Source organism: Betta splendens, chromosome 10 (assembly GCF_900634795.4).
Source record: "Betta splendens chromosome 10, fBetSpl5.4, whole genome shotgun sequence".
NCBI lineage: Eukaryota > Metazoa > Chordata > Actinopteri > Anabantiformes > Osphronemidae > Betta > Betta splendens.
In genome coordinates, this window is record NC_040890.2 from 2,546,488 (window position 1) to 2,568,937 (window position 22,450).

Below are 22,450 nucleotides of genomic sequence, written 5' to 3' on the forward strand. Positions count from 1 at the left end.
TTCAAGTGACACAAAATACAGAGATCTGCATACATATGTGTTATGAGTTATGCCATCTGATATTATTTCAGTTCCGTGTCATTTCAGTCACCTTTTACTGCCAAATGTCACTGCAATCGGCAGATTGTGATTGCTCAATAATTTTCAAGTTAACTTACAGACTTTTCTTAAAACAGAAACATTACCAAAAGTGCAGGAACCTTCAGTCTGAGTAAAGTTAGGCACTATCCTCTATCTACAATAGGCTTCACTTCACACCTGTAAAGAACTGGCTCATCAGTTGAACAAAGGACTGTGAGAAGGTGTGAAGACCATGTCCCCCATGAAGGACATATAATGTAGAAGCTCCTTGAGAAACATTTCTGCTCTAAAAGAATGTAGTGACCCAACTTTCAGACAACTTGGTTTAGAAAATGGTCAAATGAACTAGACGTTTAAAAAACCGGTAAATAAAACTTGTTAAAAAGAAAGTGTTAAGTCTATAGCTTTAGGATATAAAAGTTTCTTATTTTAAACCACCAACTAACAAAAACAGTTTAATTAAAAACTGTGGGTGAAGTTGTGTGCTTTAACCACTAGGCTCTTTTAAGTGATGGATGGATGAAGTAGTTCACAAATGTATCTGGTTACATCAGGTAACAGCACTGCAGGACTCTGGTGCTTTGGGGAGAAGGGGGTGGTGTGAAACCAGTCTAACTGGTGCTGTGGATGGTCGTTCTGTCTGAAAAGAGGCTCTCTATTGTTATGTTCATCTAAGCTTGATTAGAACATTGAAATGTTCTTTTTTTAATTTAAAACAGCTCCTGAAGCAGGCAGACTGACACACACTACATTCAAGTGAATAAGAATAATATATAGAATGAAAATTTAATAATTTCATTTGTGAAGTCCAACTCAACCTAATACAGTCAGTAACTGATAAACCTCCAGAAGGTAGTTTGGCAGCTGTGGCAGTGTGAGCTGCCGATGCTTATCTATGATTAAAAAAAAGTTAGTACAACATTTAATTCTGAAATGAAGTCAACTTTTCAAGTTTTCTCAACTTTTTTGTTCACTGTTGAGACAGACTATTGTCTGTCTGTCTGTTTGTCTGTCTGCCCTAGCAAACAGTGTAGAACTGACATTATCAAATCTATGTCCTGTTCTCAGAACTGTGCCTATACTTGCTGTTTGACTGTTCTAACTCTACGGGTCAGATACTAAAGCTCCACCTTTTGGTTTTACCCTGGAATTGCGTCTTTGGTGCTAAAATGGGGGTGGCCTCATTAACAATTTTAACACCTTCCCCAGACAGACCAAGGAGGGGGGCTGCTGACAGTCGGCTGATGAGGGTGGGACAAGTGTGTGATCAGCGTCAGAAAGGTGACTGACAGTCGACTGAAATCAGCGAAAATGAACCGCTCCATCTGTAAGATCCATTTCCAACAACGCCTTCCTGTTTCGTTGACTCTCCCAGGCTTCAATATTTCCTTGTTGCCAAGCGGCTGATTGTCCGGCAAGGTTGTCCGAAGCGCTCTGTACAAATACTGATGGACTCAGATTCAATATTTTTCAATATATTTTTTTTATTCAGTTTATTATAATGACATCCAAATACGTCATCCATTAGTCCCCAGAGTAACGTGTTGTATCGGTATAATACAGCGGTCAACGAAAATAGGCCTTCCCCCATCACCCGCTTACTACAAACTGGCAAACACTAAAATTGCAGGTGATGCATCTTAAATCATTACCACCATTGGTACCATGTGACCTTGTGACAGTTAATCATCACGTGATCCCCCGAGCCTGTCCGCTACACTCGTTGTGGTCACACGCACTGAGGCAAGATTGCGTTGATTGTTCAGCTAAAGGTGTGGGCCAAGTGCTGGCTGAAACTGTGCCAGCGAATCACACTATCAGACCATACATCTACACACACGCACATGAGAAAACACACAGACGAGCAGCCTTAAGTTGTCGACGCTGGACGATGTGTAGACTCTTCACATCACGGGAGTGATAGTGAAACAGGCGACATTGTGAGGGAAACCTGGCGGTGATAACAAATCCCAAGTGTCTCTGTGATCAGCTGATCACAACCTAAAGAACTTGTTCAAACAATGAACACAACGCTACCGTTCAACAGAACGAAGCGGATTGTTAAAAGACATCAATTGTAACCATGCTGTTAGTCAACTTTTTAACAATGTATGTTACTCTGATTATTGTCTTGATCATATGATGTTTCCATGTTACTTTTGAAAAAGAAAATTTCACAACAACACTGACTTTAATTATCCTAAAGTTGATTTGTTGGTTGATTTGCTCACAATCACTTATTTACTGATACAATTAGCTTTTATCCTTCATCTACAGATGACAGAGGTTATAAGACAACATAAGCAGCAATACGCATCATCATTTTGGGTAAATCCCTGATTCTCCTATTCACTCTAGACCCAAATGTGCAATTAGAGATCCAAAAACATGAAAACTAGCTCAGATTATATGAAACAGAACCCCACCGGAAACTGATGGCTAACATACATTAATTGTCTTTATTACTATTACTCTTTATTATTGTTAGCAGGGAAATGAGACAATGTTTGACAATGTTTATTCTTAGTGCTTGATTAAAGTGTAATCAAAAGGAGTCAAGGAATCAAAGGGAGTGTTATGGGAAACATTGTTTCTTTCTTATTCTATGCAGTTATTTTATGACTTATGCTCTGCAATTAATATTGTATGTTTTGTCTTACTTCTGTTTTATGTATTTGACATTTCACCTAGATTGTTCACTGGTTGTCTCTGCCTGATAGACTCTAGCTCCCAAACCCAAGGCCGGGGAGTTGTGTCTTTCTGTCTGTTGAGATTTAGTGCCCCTTTCTCTCTCATAGTTGGATGCCAGTGATGCAGGTGTGAAAATGTAAACATCTCCACACACACACGGCGACAGGGATGAGATGGCGCATGCAGTTTGATTGGCCTACATAGACATTCCACCCTAGTCTGACAGAAGTTGAAAGGCAGAAGCAACTTGAGGATCGTGGGCTCCTTGCGTCACACCTTCGTGGTGTATGCACTGATCTCCTCACCTGGTTTTTGGTTTGTTGAAGTGCACAATCAACATCCATGCTTTTGATTTGCTTTCCCATTATTTTTATTTTCCTTTATTTTTATAATAAATCTCACAAAAGACAACTTTATGGGAAATTTCCACCACACATAGTCCAAAGCCGTGGCATGGTGAGTGAGAAGGTGTGGTCCAGTGTAGAAACAGAGGGGCTCCAGGATCCTGACACTAGTCTGGACTACTGTAACTCTTTATTCATACAGTAGGATGTCCTAACAGCTCCTTAAAAGCCTACAGATAATTTAAAATTCTGCAGCCAGAGTTCTGACGGGACTTAGAAAGAGAAGAAGACCCAGGACACGCTGGAGAGACTATGTCTCTCTGTCAGGTTTTGGTTTTGTTTCCAGTCTTATGTTAAAATGTCTGAGTTTTATCCATGTTGTCATGTTCTTGTTCCGGTCTTTTATTTTGATGGACTTCCTGTTTCCCCCAGATCACAGCTGTTTCCTGTCACTCCCGGTTAACCATGCACACCTGTCAGTAATTTAGCTAATCACTCTTCTGTATTTAACTACCACTACTTACCATAGCCAGTTGCCAGATCGTCGTTAGTGAATCCATGACTCCGCTTTCCAGCATTTCGCTCGTTCAGCTCATCCCGTTGCCGACCTGTTTCCGTGTTCCTGACGACCGCTTTTCGTCTGATCCTGACCGGTACTGTAAACCTGTTGTCTCTGTTGCTAAACTCTGCCTGTTACTGGAACTGGAACTTAGTCGATTCAAACCTGGAAATCTGAGCCCTCTGGTTTTGACCCACGAACGCTATTGGAACCAATCACGCCTGCTCCTCCTGTACTTCAATCCGTTTGTTTATCCGTGCATGACCTGGACTGTTTGTGACTACGATTTTTGTATTAAAGCCCTTTTACGCATACCATCTGTCTACGGCGTCAGCACTGTGCATTTGGGTCCTCCCTCTGCCGTTCCCTGACAGAACGATCTGGCCAGACTTGGACCCAGCCAGTGCTCAGCCTCCGTCTAGGTCAGTGACTGGTTTTGTTTTTTTTTCCCTGCCTGTTTGGCTGCGAGTACCAATCGCTCACGGGGAGAATGGAGTTTACATGCGCCGAGCTACCCAGCGACCTCCGCAATTATTTTAAGCTTCACGCAGAGGATTACCGAAGGGCGCCCAACCCGGAAGCCCAGCGATGCGCCGTGGAAGTGGCGGTGTACGCGATAGAGGACGAGGACAGCCTGCTAGAATGCCCCGGCGTCCGCCGCCTCTCCGCCGTGCGCGGCTCACAGAGTTAGAGCGCACGCTCTGCACCACACCAGCTCCCACGCCGTCCTTCCGGATCACGTCAGCCCCGGTCGCACCACCAATGTCCCCGGGTGCATCTGCTCCCCCTCCCACACCAGATCAGCCCCCGGTTCCAGTTTCTGTTCCCTTTTCCCAGCCTCGTCTGACCATTGCTGCTGCACCAGCCTGCCCAGCTCAAACCTTAACCCACTGGGAGGAATTCCCGCACCGGTAAGGTTTCACGCCTCATGCCATGAGACTGCAACCAGCAACCACATCATCTCCTGCGTCTCAGCCCAGCTCAGCCTTGTCACGCTCAGGTTCCAGGTCAGCCTTGTCACGCTCAGGTACCAGCTCAGCCTTGTCACGCTCAGGTTCCAGCTCAGCCTTGTCACGCTCAGGTTCCAGTCCAGCCGTGTCACGCTCAGGTTCCAGCCCAGTCGAGTGGCGCTCAAGTTCCAGTCCAGTCGAGTCGCGCTCAGGTTCCAGTCCAGTCGAGTCGCGCCCAGGCTACAGTCCAGTCGCGCCCAGGCTACAGCCCAGTCATGTCGCGCTCAGGCTTCAGCCCAGTTATGTCGCACTCAGGCTTCAGCCCAGTCATGTCGCGCTCAGGCTTCAGCTCTGTCAAGTCGCGCTCAGGCTTCGGCCTTGTCCCAGCCATGTGGCACCACACGCCAGACGAGCTCAATTCTTGCCCGGTCAGGCCTGACGTCTACTCCGTCGAGCTCGGCAGCTGCAAGCAGCACTGCCGGCTCCGGAGAGGACGCCGTCCCAGTCCCTGTTGGCTCCAGAAAGGATGCCAGTACTGTTCCTGTCGGCTCCAGTGAGGACGCCGTTGTAGTTCCTGTTCCTGTCGGCTCCAGTGAGGACGCCGTTCTAGTTCCTGTTCCTGTCGGCTCCAGTGAGGACGCCGTTCTAGTTCCTGTTCCTGTCGGCTCCAGTGAGGACGCCGTTCTAGTTCCTGTTCATGTCAGCTCCACGGAGGATGCCGTTCTAGTTCCTGCTCCTGTCGGCTCCACGGAGGACGTCGTTCTAGTTCCTGTTCCTGTGGGCTCCACGAAGGACGCCGTTCTAGTTCCTGTTCCTGTCGGCTCCACGGAGGACGCCGTTCTAGTTCCTGTTCCTGGCGGCTCCACGGAGGACGCCGTTTCTGTTCCTGTCTGCCGCAGTTCTCGCCGACCTCCAGGAGGAGGTCGCGTCTGCCGCAGTTTCCGCCAACCTCCAGGAGGAGGTCGCGCCTGCCGCAGATTCCGCCGACCTCCAGGAGGAGGTCGCGCCTACCGCCTACCGGGCCACCACGCGCCTGCTCGTGGGGTTGTTCTGAGTTTTTGCCCTCCACCGAATCCTCCCTCCGCCCACCCTGCTTGTGTGCCTTGGTGGGGGGGATTCGGTCCCTCCTCCTGTGACCACCCTCCACCCTGCCCTGGTTTGGGGGGCCTCCATTGGCGCCATGGTAGACGCCATAGTGGGAGGGGTACTGTCAGGTTTTGGTTTTGTTTCTAGTCTGAGTTTTATCCATGTTATCATGTTCCTGTTCCGGTCTTTTATATTGATGGACTTCCTGTTTCCCCCAGATCACAGCTGTTTCCTGTCACTCCCGGTTCACCATGCACACCTGTCAGTAATTTAGCTAATCACTCTTCTGTATTTAACCACCAGTGCTTACCATAGCCAGTTGCCAGATTGTTGTTAGTGAATCCATGACTCCGCTTTCCAGCATTTCGCTCGTTCAGCTCATCCCGTTGCCGACCTGTTTCCATGTTCCTGACGACCGCTTCTCGTCTGATCCTGACCGGTACTGTAAACCTGTTGTGTATGTTGCTAAACTCTGCCTGTTACTGGAACTGCCTTACTCTGTCGATTCAAACCTAAAAATCTGAGACCTCTGGTTTTGACCCACGAACACTATTGGAACCGATCACGCCTGCCCCTCCTGTACTTTAATCCGTTTGTTTATCCATGCATGACCTGGACTGTTTGTGACTACGATTTCTGTATTCTGCCCTTTTACGCCTAACATCTTTCTACGGCGTCAGCACTGTGCATTTGGGTCCTCCCTCTGCCGTTCCCTGACACTCTCGGCTGGCCTGGAAAAGTCTTGGGGTCCCACCGGAAGAGCTGGAGGACGTGTCTAGGGAGAAGGAAGTCTGGAACTCTCTGCTTAGACTGCTGCCCCCGCGACCCGGCCCCGGATAAGCGGATGAAAATGGATGGATGGATGGGATTTAAAATTCTCCTACTCACCTTCAAAGCACTTAATGATGAGGCTCCTTCTTATCTTAAAGACCTCATAGTTCCTTATGCTCCAAGAAGAGGGGCTACTTGTGGTTCTTATAGGTTTTAAATGTAGAATGGGAGCCAGATATTTTAGGTACCAAGCTCCTCTCCTGTGGAACCTGCTGCCTGTTCAGGTTTGAAAAGCTGACACACTCTCCACTTTTAGGGTCAGGCTTAAAACCTTCCTTTTTGATAAATCTTATAGTTAGAGATGGTTCAGGTCACTGGCATTGATTGTTATTCAGAGGGACCATTTCTTTGTTAAGCTGCAATAAACATAGACTGCTGGAGGACTTAATTTTACACACTGAGCTTTTCTGTTTCCTTCAGGCTCCTCTATCCAGTAACCTCACTTCATTGTTCCATGGTTAACTAACCTTGTCTCTTCCTCTCCAGTAGTTGTGGTTCTCCCATTCTCTTTCTATCCCCCACTATGTCCTCACCTATAGGTATTATAGATCATCAGTGTGATAAACCGTTGTAAAGTTTACTCTTGTGTTGACACAAAGTGGATCACAATTACAGTACATCTAAGACGTAAGGCACATCTTACTATGTACAATGTAGCCACAGAAGGACTACAATTCCTGTATTTATACACTATTACAAACCATCACACACGCTCTTGACTATATTTTGATATACATGAGTGCAGTACCCTTTACTTTCTTAACAATGTTCCCGTGGTCACCACAGTGAAACCCCCACCATTTGATAATAAATGCTTGATGACCCTCAAGGGACAACCCTCAGCCAGAGGCACAGTATGTCATGACAAACATAAAATTGTTTGCATGCTTTTCTCTCTGTCTATTCCCTCACCCAAACCAGGCAACAAAGATGCCCCCCCCACATTCAGCCTGGTTCTGCTGGAGGTTTCTTCCTCGTTAGATGGAGTTTTTCCTTTCCACTGTTGCTGTCTAATTCTAATTAATTACAATTAAAGGCTTGCTGCATGTGGGATTTGTTGGGTTTAGTTATGTAAGCTCCTAAACCTTACCTTGTAAAGTGCCTTGTTATGATATGGTGCTATATAAATAAAATTGAATTGAATTGAATTCAATATGACATTCAGCACAACATATGCTGCTTGTTTAACTGCCAAACAGGACACACTCAAAAAAAAAACATGGAACAATGATGGGAGGTTATTAGATAGAAGAGATTAGACGATGATTTAAGCAGATTTTTTTTATGCACACGGGTTTACCAGTGCAAGTATGAATCCTGCCTTGAGAATTGAGGTGACTCACCTGAAGCACCAATTATATTATTATTTATGATTAGGACAGAGAATTTTTGTGATGTCCCTTTTCTGGCATTATGCATCATTAGCAAGATTTACTGATTTACTAAATTTAAACACCTGTTCTTAGATTAGTTGTTACACAACCACACAGTACTGATGTTTACTAGAAGTCTCTCTCTTGCCTATTATGCTTTTTTAGTACACGCACAATGCACTATACACATGCAAGCACAAATAAATTGCTTTTTCCTGCCACATTTCAGTAAATAGTAGCACAACAGATAGGTTAAAGTAAGGGCATCTGCAGAATAATAATCTATTGGCTGTGTTGGCCAGAAGGTTTTCATAGCTTTGTTGTCACCTGTCAGGGAATGAAGCACCTGCAATACCAGCTCCTGTCTTTCTGAGTCACACACACTAACACATTCTCTCACACACACACGCACGCACGCACGCACGCGCGCGCGCGCACGCACACGCACACGCACACAGACCCTTAAAAGATATCAGATACCAGACACAGATGAAAACAGCTCTTTTGTAAACAAATACAGTTGTTCAGTGTCCACTGCCCCAACCATCCTGCACCTGTCCTTTCTTGTCCAAAGTGTTAAATTCCATGGCCTCTAAGGTGCTCTAGCAGATGGAGGCTGATTCCAAAAGTCACCTCCTGACAGTTGTGACACTCCTTCTGTGTACTTCTTTACCCTCCAGGCACCTTTGCATATATTAGCATGTAATTACCTCAATGGATTATTTCCTACTTTTCAGAAATAAATGGTTAAAACTTTTTTGTTACACAAGCTGATAGATAGGTTTAAAGTTTTCATCCACATTTTTAAAGAAAAGTAAAGTTACACCTCTGTTGTGGGTTATATAGAGATAGAAAGTTCACTTTAGCAGATTAATGAATTATCTTAATCATGGGAGCCTTTAACTGCATGACAAATAAATAGATTTATTCTATCTCATAACTAAGTATATTTTTTAAAACTAAGCATTGATAGTTGATGGTTGATGCCCGTATTTTTCTAGGTATACTCCTAAAAATGTACATCTACCCAGCAGGCAACTCATTGTTGAATCATAGTTGAAGCAACGTCATAATTAAGGTTGGATGATCATTGGATTGTTTAAACTTTGAAAGGTGAATCAACATTGATGAAGCAACTGTCACAGTTTGGGGTTTTGGTCACATTCATATCCTGTTGTATTTTTGCAACTTCTGGTTTTCTGTTCTACCAAGTCCTGTGCTATTGTTACTTACTCATTAGTCTCAGCTGTTGCCAATTAAGCACTTAGCCTTCCTGTATTTAGTCACCAGCATTTACACCAGTCCCTTGCCAGATTGTGAGTCATTATACTGTGTTGCAGCGTTTCTTGGTTTGCTTACCTGTTAACTACACCCGAGTTGGAAATCTCTTGCCTGCACTTTTGCCTTACCAGCTCGATCTGTTGTTTGACCAAGTAGTAAAGTTGATCATTGCTTATGAGAGAAATACAGAGAGTAAATGGGTTTGTGTGTCCTCAGTTACTAGGGTTAGAGAGTTTGCTTAAACTGGGTTTGCAAAAACTGGTGTTACCTAATAATGTTTATCTGAGCTGTTCTTAAGGAAACATTCAAAATGTCACGCCGACCTGGGAAAAGAGCTAGGAGGTTGATGGTGGGCCAGATGGATCCGGGAGCTGGACAGATAACACGGCCCAGCGCCAGGACTTTCCATAGTAGCCACGTAGGCTCTTTCTCCCTCGAAATAAACATCTACACGTTCTTATTTGGACATGAGGAAAGATCTTAGGTAGTGGTTAAAAGCAGGCCTTCACAGGCTGGGGTTTTCAGAGCGCTTCACAGAGGGTCCGCTGGAAGTACACAGCCGACCTTTTCCGACCTCACAGTTCTCTCTGCAGAGGAACAAGCAGCTAAATTCGGTCTCTGCCTCTCTTGCTATTACTCTATTGTAATCATTCTCTGATTGTATTAATTTGCCATACATAATAAATCTGTATGCTATTGATTTAAACTTTAAAGTTTAGTCCGTGTGAAATCTCTGCCGTGGTTGAAGCAACAACAGTACATGGCATCATGACAGCAGGCAAGGAAGAGTCGAGTCTGGAGCCGACAGGTTCCCGACTGCAGCCGACGCCAGACGATCGTCACAGTGGCCACAGGTGAGATGCGCTTAAGCTCTTACATGATGATTCTCTGTGTTGGGGGCAATGTGGGCAAATGTTGGTTATATTAGAAAATTCTAAATTCTGATTCGGCTGTTTCTAGAAAATTATCTGTGTGGGAATAGGCGAACAGAGGCAGTGGAGGATTTGCTTGTGTAATTTGCTGTATATAAATATAACTAACCAACTGCTTTATTGTGTGCTGTGCATTTGCAAAAATGACATGGCCTATTGACCTCTAAACGTTGACTTAAATGTTGACTTAAGGCAGACGCGCCTTGGACACTCTAATATTAAGGGCTTTTAAAGTCTGTATTCGGTTAAAGTACATATGAAAGGCTGTGTAAGTGCCATAACTGATGCCGATGGCTTTGGCCCAACAATGCAGAAGTGGCAAAATATATGCAAATTTTTTTCATTGGACTGGACACTCTCTATTTACTCTTTCATAGGGTAGGAGCTATATTATGCCATTTTAAGGTGCTTACCAAATTTACGGGGGGGGGGTGTTACAAGCGTCAGGTTACGGTGCGGCCTTAGTGCATTAGGAAATAGAGTGTGACTTTGTGCTACACATTAAATCAAATTTTTTGTTTTAGGCACTGTAAGCTTACGAGTGTATGAGGAGACCTACATTAAACTTGGGACTGATCAATCCAAGTGTAGATTTTCTCATGAGTTGTGAGGCCTGAAAAGACTGAAAAGACATAGGGGAACCGGTAAAAGCGCTTTCTGTGATATTGCATATGAAGTTGAAGTGTGCTGGCAATAGTGTATGCAGTTTAATCATGTGTGTAATTGTGTATATGCGTATGTGTAGTTATACAGTGTAATAGTTGGTAATTTGCTGTGTTGCTGATTTTAAATTTGTGTAGGCCGGGTTAAGAGGGTGCGTCTCCTCTTTTCCTCTGGTGCAAAAGAAGTGTGTGTGTGTCAGTGTGGTGGAAATTTCCCATAAAGAAGCAGATGAGAGAGTTGTCCTTTTGTGCGATTTATTGAAATAATAAAGAAAATAAAAATAATGGGGAAAGCAAATAAAAAGCATGGATGTTGATCGTGCACATGAACAAACCCAAAACCAGCTGGGGAGATCAGTGCACACACCACCAAGGTGTGATGCAAAGAGCCCACGATCCTCAAGTTGCTTCTGCCTTTTAACTTCTCTGTCCGACTAGGGTGGAATGTCTTTCTAACCCAATCAAATTACATGCACCATCTCCTCCCTGTCGCAGTGTGTCTGAAGATATTTACATTCTCACACCTGCATCGCTGACGTCCAACTATCTGTGAGAAAGGAGCACCAAGTCTCAACAGACAGAGACACAACTCCCTGACCTTGGGTTTGGGAGCTAGAGTTGAGATCAGGCAGATCAGGCAGAGACAACCATTGAACAATCTAGGTGAATTGTCAAATGCATACAGTAAGACAAAACATAAGATATTAATTGCAGAACATAAGTTATAAATCGTAGAATAACTGCATAGAAATAAGGAAGAAACAATTTTTCCCAAAATTGTCAACATCACATTCTGTAATCATAAAAGACCCTTGCAAATGAAACAATAAGGGTATTAACTCATCAAAATTCAAAATACATCTTCACATAAAATGCAAGTAACTTAGGGACAAAAGGTTGGGAGCTGTTTTTGGTGGGTAGTTGTACAAGAATAACATCTGTATTGGCATGTGAAGAAATTAAGCCAATAGTCATATTTGTATCAGATTATATTTTGTGATCAGATAGCCTAAGACCATCGTCAAAGTCATTAGGTGAATTAGAGTTGGGGTTTTTGAACATAGTGCATTGTGTCATTTGATACGAGAGTGTTGCTGAGGTCGCACACATGATGAGACCACTAATCAGAGGAATAACACAACAACCAAACAAGAGAATCAAAGCCATCTCAATGATAAAGGAAACAGCTGCGGACATGAGAACAGATTTCCATTTTCCAGACATTTCGTCTAACCAATTCCAAGGAAAAGAACCTATACCAGAGTTAGCTGAGATTCTGAAGGCCGTGGAGCGCCTTTGCCACAATACCATTAGAATCAGTGTTATTCAGGATGTAAGTACAACATGCGTCTCCAAACATAACACAGGCACCTCCTTTTTCCGCCAGCAGCATGTCCAGGGCCATTCTAGTCTGCCAAGTCATTTGAGACGTAAGAGTCAGCAGCCGGACATGCCTCTCATACCGCCCGCAGTTTTATTGATGAAGCGCTGTTGATTGTAATAAAGATAGTTGATCCAGGCCGAATTCTTGTTAACCTCTATTATAGGGCCCATAAAGGGAATACACTCGTCCACCCTGCCGCATGCTCATTGCATGCCTTAAACTCTTCCGGCACTCCTCGTGGCACGCCTATTGCATCTATGTAGAGGTCGGGATCCAAGGAACCGCCTGGAGCCCTGCGCCTGGTGCGTGAGTGTTTCTGTGGAGTTAAGGGTAAAGGATGTATTCCCCCTGTGAGGAACATTACCTGAGTACAGGTGCCGGTCCAATTGGTTGGTAAGGTGGCCCTGGGGTGATCCCCGCGGAGCCACCACATGTCCTACAAGGGCTTCCTTTGCTGGACTAAGTCAGTGGAGGATGGGGCAACGTGTGAGACATTATCAATCCTATATGTGTATGAGGGCGAAAGGGACGGCATCAATGTTAGTCGGGACCGCAAACCGGATCACATGGTTTTCAGGGTTAAGTCCGTGCGCATCGGAGAGGTCCCCTGTCAGGTGGCAATTGGGAAAGTGGCCTACATTCCTCCGTCGAGGCTGGAGGTGAAACATTCAAACTGACACGTGGTACACACCGTGTAATAAAAGGGAGCCGCAGGCTCCTTTTCCATTACCTTGATGTTGGCCACCTCGACTTTCTTGTGTGACATGTGTGACAGGACTGTACATCTCCATACCCTTACCCAGATTGTGCAAGGCACGCATTTTGCAAGACGGATCACATCTCGGAGCGCTGGGGTCCGCAGTGTATCTACACCCGATGTCCTTATTCTGCAGTTGTCGCTCGTTGTAACTCTCGTTGCTGTTAAAGGGAGTGGGTACAGCCAAGAGATCGGATCTGGCAACAGCACATGCTACGCATGAATTGTTTGTGAGGGTTTTAGAAGTGTACTTGATGTACGCTAACCATAAGTTTCCTGTGGGGTTCTGATGCACATAGTTTTGGGCAAGCTGCCAGGCTTTAGGGTCCTTAATATCGCGCTTGGATCTATAGTGAACAAATGTTTAAGTCCTCCAGAAGTACAGGAGGGTCACACATGTCACCGCAATGGTTGATATGACAATCATTTTTATCTTGCTTCGTCTGGTGGATGTCATGTCAAGTGTGAATCAAGTGGAAACGTAAAATGTTTTGCTCAAAAATAGTGGATACAATCACAGAGAGGCATACATGTAAATCAACCACAGAATTTAGAGCAAATATCAAAGTAATATACAGTGAAGATCAAAACAACAGGGTCACAATCAATGTCTTCTTCTTCCTGTTGAATAGTGGTGTTAGATTGTTTCCAACCTGTTTGTTGACACATTGACAGTTCGTTGGAGTTCTTCAGGTTGTGATCAGCTGATCACAGAGACAATTGGGATTTGTTATCACCGCCAGGTTTCCTCCCAATGTCGTCTGAGTCACTGTCACTCCCGTGATGTGAAGAGTCTACACGTCGTCCAGCGTCGGCAACTCAAGGCAGCTTGTGTGTGTGTTTTCTCAGGAACGTGTGTGTAGATGTATGGTCTGATAGTGTGATTCACCGGCGCAGCTTCAGGCGGCGTGTGGCTCACACCTTTAGCTGAACGGTCAACGCAGCTTCACCTCAGTGCGTGTGTGAGCACAGCGAGGGTCGTCCTTCTCAGTTCTTTTCTTTAGTGGTGGTTCGTCAGTCAGAATCTGCGTTCCTGTGAGGTAGAAAATTTTTAAAGCACAGGGAGAGAGAGGAGGAGAGGGAAATGAGGATCAGGAGAGGGAGGAGTTGTCGGGCAGTGACCTTCGCAGCAGCGTCTGCAGCTGCATGTCGGCAGAAACAAAGTTGTCAATGATGTGAGCGTCCAGCAAAGCAGCAACCTAATCATAATGTGAGATAGGTTTGCAATCAGACTTCAAAAGCTTCCTATGCTTCCACAGAGAACCAACATGTGACAAGCGTCTGTGGAGTCTGTGTAGATGGTAACAGACTCTCCTTCTGCTGGTTTACTAGCTTCAGTCAACGCGGTCAAATCTGCAGCCTGAGCAGAGTAGTGTCTTAGCAAAGAACCAGACTTCAAGACGGCCTCTTGACAGTAATGTTCAGCATGTTGAGTAAGGTGGTGTTGCATCTAAGCCATCGGGCTGTAGAAAGATGGGATGTTTTCTGTTCCAAAAGAACATACAAGACCCTTGTATGTACCTTCGCTTGGATATCGACCTTTGCACCACCGTCTGACCAGTGAGTTGTCTAGTCCTTACCTGTACCGTCGCCGAGCTTCCCTGTGTATTGAACCATTGCCTGCCTCCTGGACCTGATCTTGCCTGCTCCTTGCCTGTACCGAAAGACTGAGCCATTCTGTGTATGACCTGGACCGATTGACAATGTTTGTGCAATAAACTCTGATTCCTTCCTCTATACTCCTGTGCGCTGTACATTGGGTCCTCCTCCGTGTGTTCTGACAGAGGGAGAGATGAAAAGAGAGCAGGAGGCCGGGGGATTGAGTGTGAGTGTGTGTGCCTTGGGATTCATAAAATGAAAATATTTTTGTAATAAATATTATGGTTTAGCTAGAGTAAGCCTATTTATCAAGGGTGACACTTTGCTTTTACAGAGCAAAGTGAGCCTGATTTTCCCGCTTTTTGTCTCCATGGCGACGGCGCAGCTGTAGATTTTACTGACAGGTCAAACTGCTGATGCTCAGTGTACAGAGCAGTTCCATGCCTATTACTAATTACTCAACTACACTATTGGATTGTGTAGTAATTAAGCACACACTTCCTCTAAATCTTTTTTTTTAAATAAAAGCACCAAGCCAAATAATTAGCTTTAATATCAATATTTCTGCTTTTAGGTGGGTAATTATGACTATTTAAACATAGATTAACAGTTTAGTAATTACCCACACACGCTTCCTCTAAGTCCTTTCAAAATAAAAGCACCAATGCAATTTATTAGCTTTACTGTAACTGCACTGCTTTTGCCTTTGAATGGGTAATTATGATTATTTAAAGACTAACTGACAGTTACCCTATTACCCCCACACATTTCCTCTAAATCCTTTCAAAATAAAAGTACCAATTACAATTGATTACCTTTAATGGCAAGACTGATTAGACATTTTCTGGTTCTGAATACTTACCAATTGTTTATGAGACTATTTTAGAGTTCAGAATAACCACTCACACTTATTAGGGTGCTTTTATTCTGAAAGGGCTAAATCTAAATCTTTTGCTTTAATAGGGCTATTCTTGCCATTGAATGATAAATTATGACTATCTATTGAGTATTTTATAGTTTAGTAATCACTCACACACAACCTCTAAATCCTTTCAAAATAAAAGCACCAATGTAATTTATTACCTTAAATGGCAAGATTTTTTTTCTGACAGGTAAATTTTGACTAGTTATTAAACTATTACACAGTTCAGTAATTATTTACAAATACCTTCTTCAAATCAAAAAGCTAGTTAGCTTATTTATGATTGTCAACAATGTACCTTGGTCAACTTTTTAATATTTGACATCTTTTTACCTTGTTCAACTTTTGAATCATTGTCATATTTTTAATCTTGTCTTAGTGTGACCATGGTCATCTTTTTAATCGTCATCTTTTTAATCACCATCTTTTGTCATCGTTTTAATCTTTGTCAACGTTTTCTCGTTTTCATCGTTTTCATCGTTTTGCCGTAGTCAACTTTTGGACGTAGTCAACTTTTTGACATCAGCAGCTTAATCAGCGTTTGTCATCGTTGCGGCAGCAGATCAGCTCTCCCACGTAATTTCTCAAGAAATTACTTTTTCTAGTTATTCTTATTATTTCGCCCCATTTTTCGGCCGCTATCTACTATCAAGAAAAGCTATCGTCTACTTCTCAACGCTTCATCGTAGAATCATCGTTCAACGTTCTAAACGTGCGTCATCGTTATACGATGCAGGCTATTACTTTTCACGTTTTCAGCTTTTCAACTTTTAATGTTATTCAACGTTTTTCATCGTTTTTTTATAATGGTCGTCTATGATAATCATCATTCAACTTTCTGTCAAGTTCCCTCTTTTTATCAGCGTCTATCATCGTCATACTTTGGCGTAGAAACGTCATTTTAACGTCAAAAGCGTCAATCATCTTTCAACGCGTAAAAGAGCGTATTCGTATCTTCTATACTTTTCAACTTTTAAGTGTTTAAACATTGGTGGTTTTTGAAACATTTTCAGCTTTTCCATTAGTGTGTATTGGGTCAGTTAGAGTGCGTGATGTCACAGCTACAGTGAGAGGGTGCGCTTTTTAAAGACAGAACTTCTGTCTTTAACTCGTCACTACAGCCACAAGTTTTACTCTATCAACGTAATTATTTCACTAAATCGTAGTCATACTTGTCTTCTTTCTAATGATGTGTCTGGCTATACCCTCAGACCTATACTTTAGTCGCTATCAACCTCAAAGCGCAGAGAGATCCTGAAATTCTCCCATAGACCCTAATGATAATTTTTGGCGGACATCTGGAGAAAAAATTACCCACATAATTACCCACACATGCTTCCTCTACGTCCTTTCAAAATAAAAGCACCAATGCAATTTATTAGCTTTAACTGCACTGTTTTTGCCTTTAAATGGTTAATTATGATTTTTTAAAGACTAATTGACAGTTACGCTATTACCCCCACACATTTCCTCTAAATCCTTTCAAAATAAAAGCACCAATTACAATTTATTACCTTTGATGGCAAGATTGATTAGAAAATATACTTCAGAGTTCAGTAAATAACCACTCAAACTTATTAGGGTACTTTTTTTCTGAAAGGGATAAATCTAAATTTTTTTGCTTTAATAGGGCTTTTCTTGCTATTGAATGATAAATTATGACTATCTAATGACTATTTTATAGTTTAGTAATCGCCCACACATAACCTCTTAATCCTTTCAAAATAAAAGCACCAATGTAATTTATTAATGGCAAGATTTTTGTTTTTGACTGGTAAATTTCTACTAGTTATTAAACTATTACACAGTTAGGTAATTATTTACAAATACTTTCTTCAAATCAAAAAGATAGTTCGCTTATTTATGAGTGTCAACAATGCACCTTGGTCAACTTTTTAATCTTTGACATCTTTTAACCTTGGTCAACTTTTGAATCATTGTCATCTCTTTAATATTGTCTTAGTATAACCTTGGTCATCTTTTTAATCATCACCTTTTTAATCGCCATCATTTGTCATCATTTTAATCTTTGTCAACGTTTTCTCGTTTTCCTCGTTTTCATCGTTTTGCCGTAGTCAACTCAGCTCTCCCACGTAATTTCTCGAGAAATTACATTTTCTAGTTATATTTGTTCTTCCGTATGTTTTTCCGCATCTAACTCCGCCCGCATCGTTTGAGCTACAGAAACCATTCCAATATCAAAATGTTCAGCTTTTTAAGGAGAAGTGTGCTATTATTTTTTCTCATTCATATGTTTCAAGTAATCTTTTTTTCAACTTTTTTCCCCATTGAAATGAATGGAAGAAGGATTTCAAATCCTCTTCAGCTTTGTTTGCTTTCAGCTTTAACTACTTCAACACACTTTAAGCTACAGACACCATTTAAACTACAAAACAATCTTCAACTATTCAACTATTAATGTCTTGTTTAGCTTTTTGATATCTTTAACAGATTCTGAGTTGTGACAAAAGATGACGATTAAAAAGACGATGATTAAAAAGATGACCATGGTCATACTAAGACACGATTAAAAATATGACAATGATTCAAAAGTTGACCAAGGTGCATTGTTGACAATCATAAATAAGCTGACTAGCTTTTTGAGTTGAAGAAAGTATTTGTAAATAATTGCTTAACTGTGAAATAGTTTAATAACTAGTAAAAAATTACCAGTAAGAAGCAAAAATCTTGCCATTTAAGGCAATAAATTAAAAGCTGTACAATGTTAGGACTCTGTCAGTGTTCCCTAGCTGTATCTGGGTATCCTATAGCTAAAGCTTGTCCCCAGCATGGCTGGTCACCGTAACGTGTCCTTCGGACTGTCGGCGATTGCCCTGGATTTGTAATAGATGTGGTGCTTGCGTTTGTGCTGGAAATGTATCAATGTGTGATGGCAGAGGAGTGTTTCTGAATGTGTAAGCAGGGTCGGGCCTCGTTAGTACTTAGATGGGAGACCGCCTGGGAATCCCAGGTGCTGTAAGCTTTTCCATTTCTCCTCAACCCTGCGCTGTTTGCTCAGATCCACATTGTACTGCACAGTGTTATGGGAAAAATGTTTTCTCTTCCTTATTCTATGCAGTTATGATATGATTTTTGACTTATGGTCTGAAATTATTGTCTTATGTTTTGTCTTACTTCTGTTTTATGCATTTGACATTTGACCTAGATTGTTTAATTATTTGTAAACCCTATAATTGCATTGTTTTTAACACTAGAACTACTGGGTTTTCTAAATATACCCATTCCCACTAGAAGGTGGTCAAATGATCTGCTCGGCTAGCTGAGACCCTGAATCATCTGTGAACAGCTGCCTTTGTTAGGTAAAGAGGGCCATCACTGACGCACTCTAGGTGGTGGGTTGCGTGGGCTTGCTGACCCTGCTCCTGTCTGCAAGGCTGCACAGTTCCTATGAGTCTAAGAGTGACATCCACTGTTACAATGTTCAACCGCTATGTGCTTGGATTTACAACGTGAAAGGACGAGTGTCATTGTTGCGGTCTCACCGAAGGAAGCAATAAGATATCATCATCAATAATACAATAAGACAGTTTTAGATCCTTCTCAAATGTGGCGAAGCTTTGTTTATTTACAAAAAAAACTAGTTCAAATATTGTTTGCACTGTAACGTCATCAAAAATTACAGAAAAGATGACAGTACACTCATCAAGTTTTAACAAATGTGCAATAAAAAATATAAACAGAAAACGCTTGAAAACGTTTTTTATATTCCGTTTATTTCGTTATTACTGCTTTCACCTGTAACACATAAAGTCATTGTAGAGCTACAACCATGTTCCTACAAAGTTAACCAGATGTTTATTTCGTTATTCCCTCTTTCATGTCCGTCTGTTGAATGAAAGTGGGCGTGGCCATCCACGTAACAGAGCAGGGACACTGGGGGAAGGGGAACGCGCATCAACACGCAGGACAAAGATCTGCGTTTCTCTGCTGCTACAGCCTCGGCTGCGTTGGGTTGTTAGTGTCCCTTTCACCTCTACCATATGAAATGTGTTCCTACGAAGTTGATCAGCTGCTTTCAGAATCGTTTTTATTCACCGGGTTTATTTTTATTTACAAAATATAAACAGAAAACGCTTGTCCCTTTCACCTCTACCACATGAAATGTGTTCCTGCTAAGTTGATCTTGAGCTGCTATCAGAATCGTTTTTATTCCCCAGGTTTGAACAGGGCAAACATTATTTTTATTTACAAAAAAATTAAAACGTTCACATGTGATTTGCCCACTTTGATGTAGACAAAATTCTTGAAAGCGTTTTACATTACATCCCGTTTATTTCGTTATCCCCACTTTCATATCTGTCTGATAAATAAAAGTGGGCGGGGCTATCAGTCCCGTAGCAAAGGTAAGCGCTGACTGTGGGGGCTGGGCGCATCAACATACAGGACAAAGACCTGTGTTCCTCTGCCACAGCCTCCTCTTTCAGCCTGTTGCTTTGGGCCGTTATTCCCCCACTTACTGGAGCAGCATGTTGACAAAGTTGACCAGCCGCTTTCATGTAGACACCAAACTCTATAAAGCATTTTACTTTACATTCCGTTTATTTCGTTATTAATATACATGTAATTGCAAATGCTGCTCTGAGCTCTTTTACTTTGATGAGTTTTGTGTCTACATGAAAGCGGGCAGAACAACGTCCATGCGTGTGTCACGCTGAAAGCGGCTGGTGAACCTCTTGGGAACATGGCTGTAGCTCTGCAATGACTTTATGTGGTACAGGTGAAAGGGAAAATGACGAAATAAACGGAAATATAAAACAGAAACGCTTTCAAGCGTTTTCTGTTTAACTTTTTTATTGCACATTTGTTAAAACTAGATGGGTGTACTGTCTTTTTTCCTAATTCTTAGTGACGTTACAGTGCAAAGCGTATGGGATTTTTTTGTAAATAAAAATAATTAAATAAACGGAATATAAAACGGAAACGTTTCAAGCGTTTTCTGTTTATATTTTGTAAATAAAAATAAACCCGGTGAATAAAAACGATTCTGAAAGCAGCTGATCAACTTCGTAGGAACACATTTCATATGGTAGAGGTGAAAGGGACACTAACAACCCAACGCAGCCGAGGCTGCAGCAGCAGAGAAACGCAGATCTTTGTCCTGCGTGTTGATGCGCGTTCCCCTTCCCCCAGTGTCACCGCTCTGTGACGTGGATGGCCACGCCCACTTTCATTCACCAGACGGACATGAAAGAGGGAATAACGAAATAAACAGCTGGTTAACTTTGTAGGAACATGGCTGTAGCTCTGCAATGACTTTATGTGGTACAGGTGAAAGGAGTAATAACCAAATAAACGGAATATAAAACGGAAACGCTTTCAAGCGTTTTCTGTTCACCCAAACTAGATGGGTGTACTGTCATCTTTTCAGTAATTTTTAGCATTTGCATGTTGTTGTATATGAATAACGAAATTACGTTTGACAAAACTGTGAAGAGTTCCGTGTCTACATGAAAGCGAGCAGAACAACGTCCGTCTATGACTCACTGCCGAAAGCGGCTGGTGAAACATGGCTGTAGCTCTGCAATGACTTATTATGTGGTACTGGTGAAAGGGGAAATAACGAAATAAATGGAATATAAAACCGAAACGCTTTCAAGCGTTTTTTTGGTTTATAATATATTTTTAATTGCACATTTGTTAAAACTAGATGGGTGAGCGGTGTACTGTCGTCTTTTCTGCAATTTTTAGTAACGTTACAGTGAAATAATGTGTGAACTTTATTTAGTTTTTTTGTAAATAAGCAAAGCAGCAAAACTGTTTTATTGTCTTGTTAATGTTTTTTATTGCTTCCTTCGGTGAGACCGCAACAATGACACTCGTCCTTTCACGTTGTAAATCCAAGCACATAGCAGTGGAACATTGTAACAGTGGATGTCACTCATAGACTCATAGGAACATGAGTAGGAACCCTGCTCTGCCTTGCAGGCAGCAGCAGGGTCAGCGAGCCCATGCGTCCCACCCCACAGAGAGCGTCGGTGATGGCCCTCTTTACGTAACAAAAGCGGCTCTTGGCAGGGTGCCAGCTGGAGCGTGGCGGACAAGTGAACACCCAGTCGTAGTTAGGGGTATATGTAAAGGTGTACGTCCCTTAGTAGTTCTAGTGTTAAACACTAGAACTACTAAGGGACGTACACCAGTCGCTTTTACTTGTGGGAATTTTCTGTTTCCAGTTACAGTGCTGCTTTTGCTTTGTTCACAGTTCATGCCTATGGTCGAAGACACATTACAAGTAATAATTTTGGCTTCTCTCTGTTTGTGCTGTTTAAAGGGAGAGTGAAATACACAAAAAGGACAGTTTGGGACGTACACAGAAGGTGGCCATTTTGGCCTCAAACACAATGTACTTTACAAACGCCACATCCAGGCAAATGGATGCAACGGTGTGGCTTGCCAAGTTTAAAAGAGCTCCTGTCACACTCTTCTCTCGCTTACGGCCATACCATCCTGAGCACGCCAGATCTCGTCTGATCTCGGAAGCTAAGCAGAGACGGGCCCGGTTAGTACTTAGATGGAAGACCGCCTGGGAATCCCAAGTGCTGTAGGCCTTTACATTTCTTCTCAACCCTGCCAGAGGGCGCTGTTTGCTCAGGTCCACATTGTACTGCATAGTGTTATGGGAAAAATGTTTTCTCTTCCTTATTTTATGCAGTCATGATATGATTTATGACGTATGGTCTGAAATTAATGTCTTATGTTTTGTGTTACTTCTGTTTTATGTATTTGACAATTCACCTATATTGTTCAATTATTTGTAAACCCTATGATTGCATCGTTCTTAGACAACAGACACTATTACCTGTGAGAATTTTATGTTTTCATTTACAATGCTGCTTTTGCATCGTTTTGGAGCTTTTTAGATCATTAGAACACTAGTTTAAACCACGGCTCGACCATTATAAGCTGTAATGTTAGAAACCAATGCAGAACCACTAAAGTATCGTTTTGGAGCTTTTCAGGCCGTAGCTTGGCATCAGAAC

General features: G+C 42.5%; 1 pseudogene; it reads left to right on the plus strand.

Moving 5' to 3' along the window:
• The first annotated feature begins 21,899 nt into the window (after positions 1 to 21,899).
• LOC114865101 (5S ribosomal RNA) lies at positions 21,900 to 22,018 on the plus strand (annotated as a pseudogene).
• Positions 22,019 to 22,450: the final 432 nt, after the last annotated feature.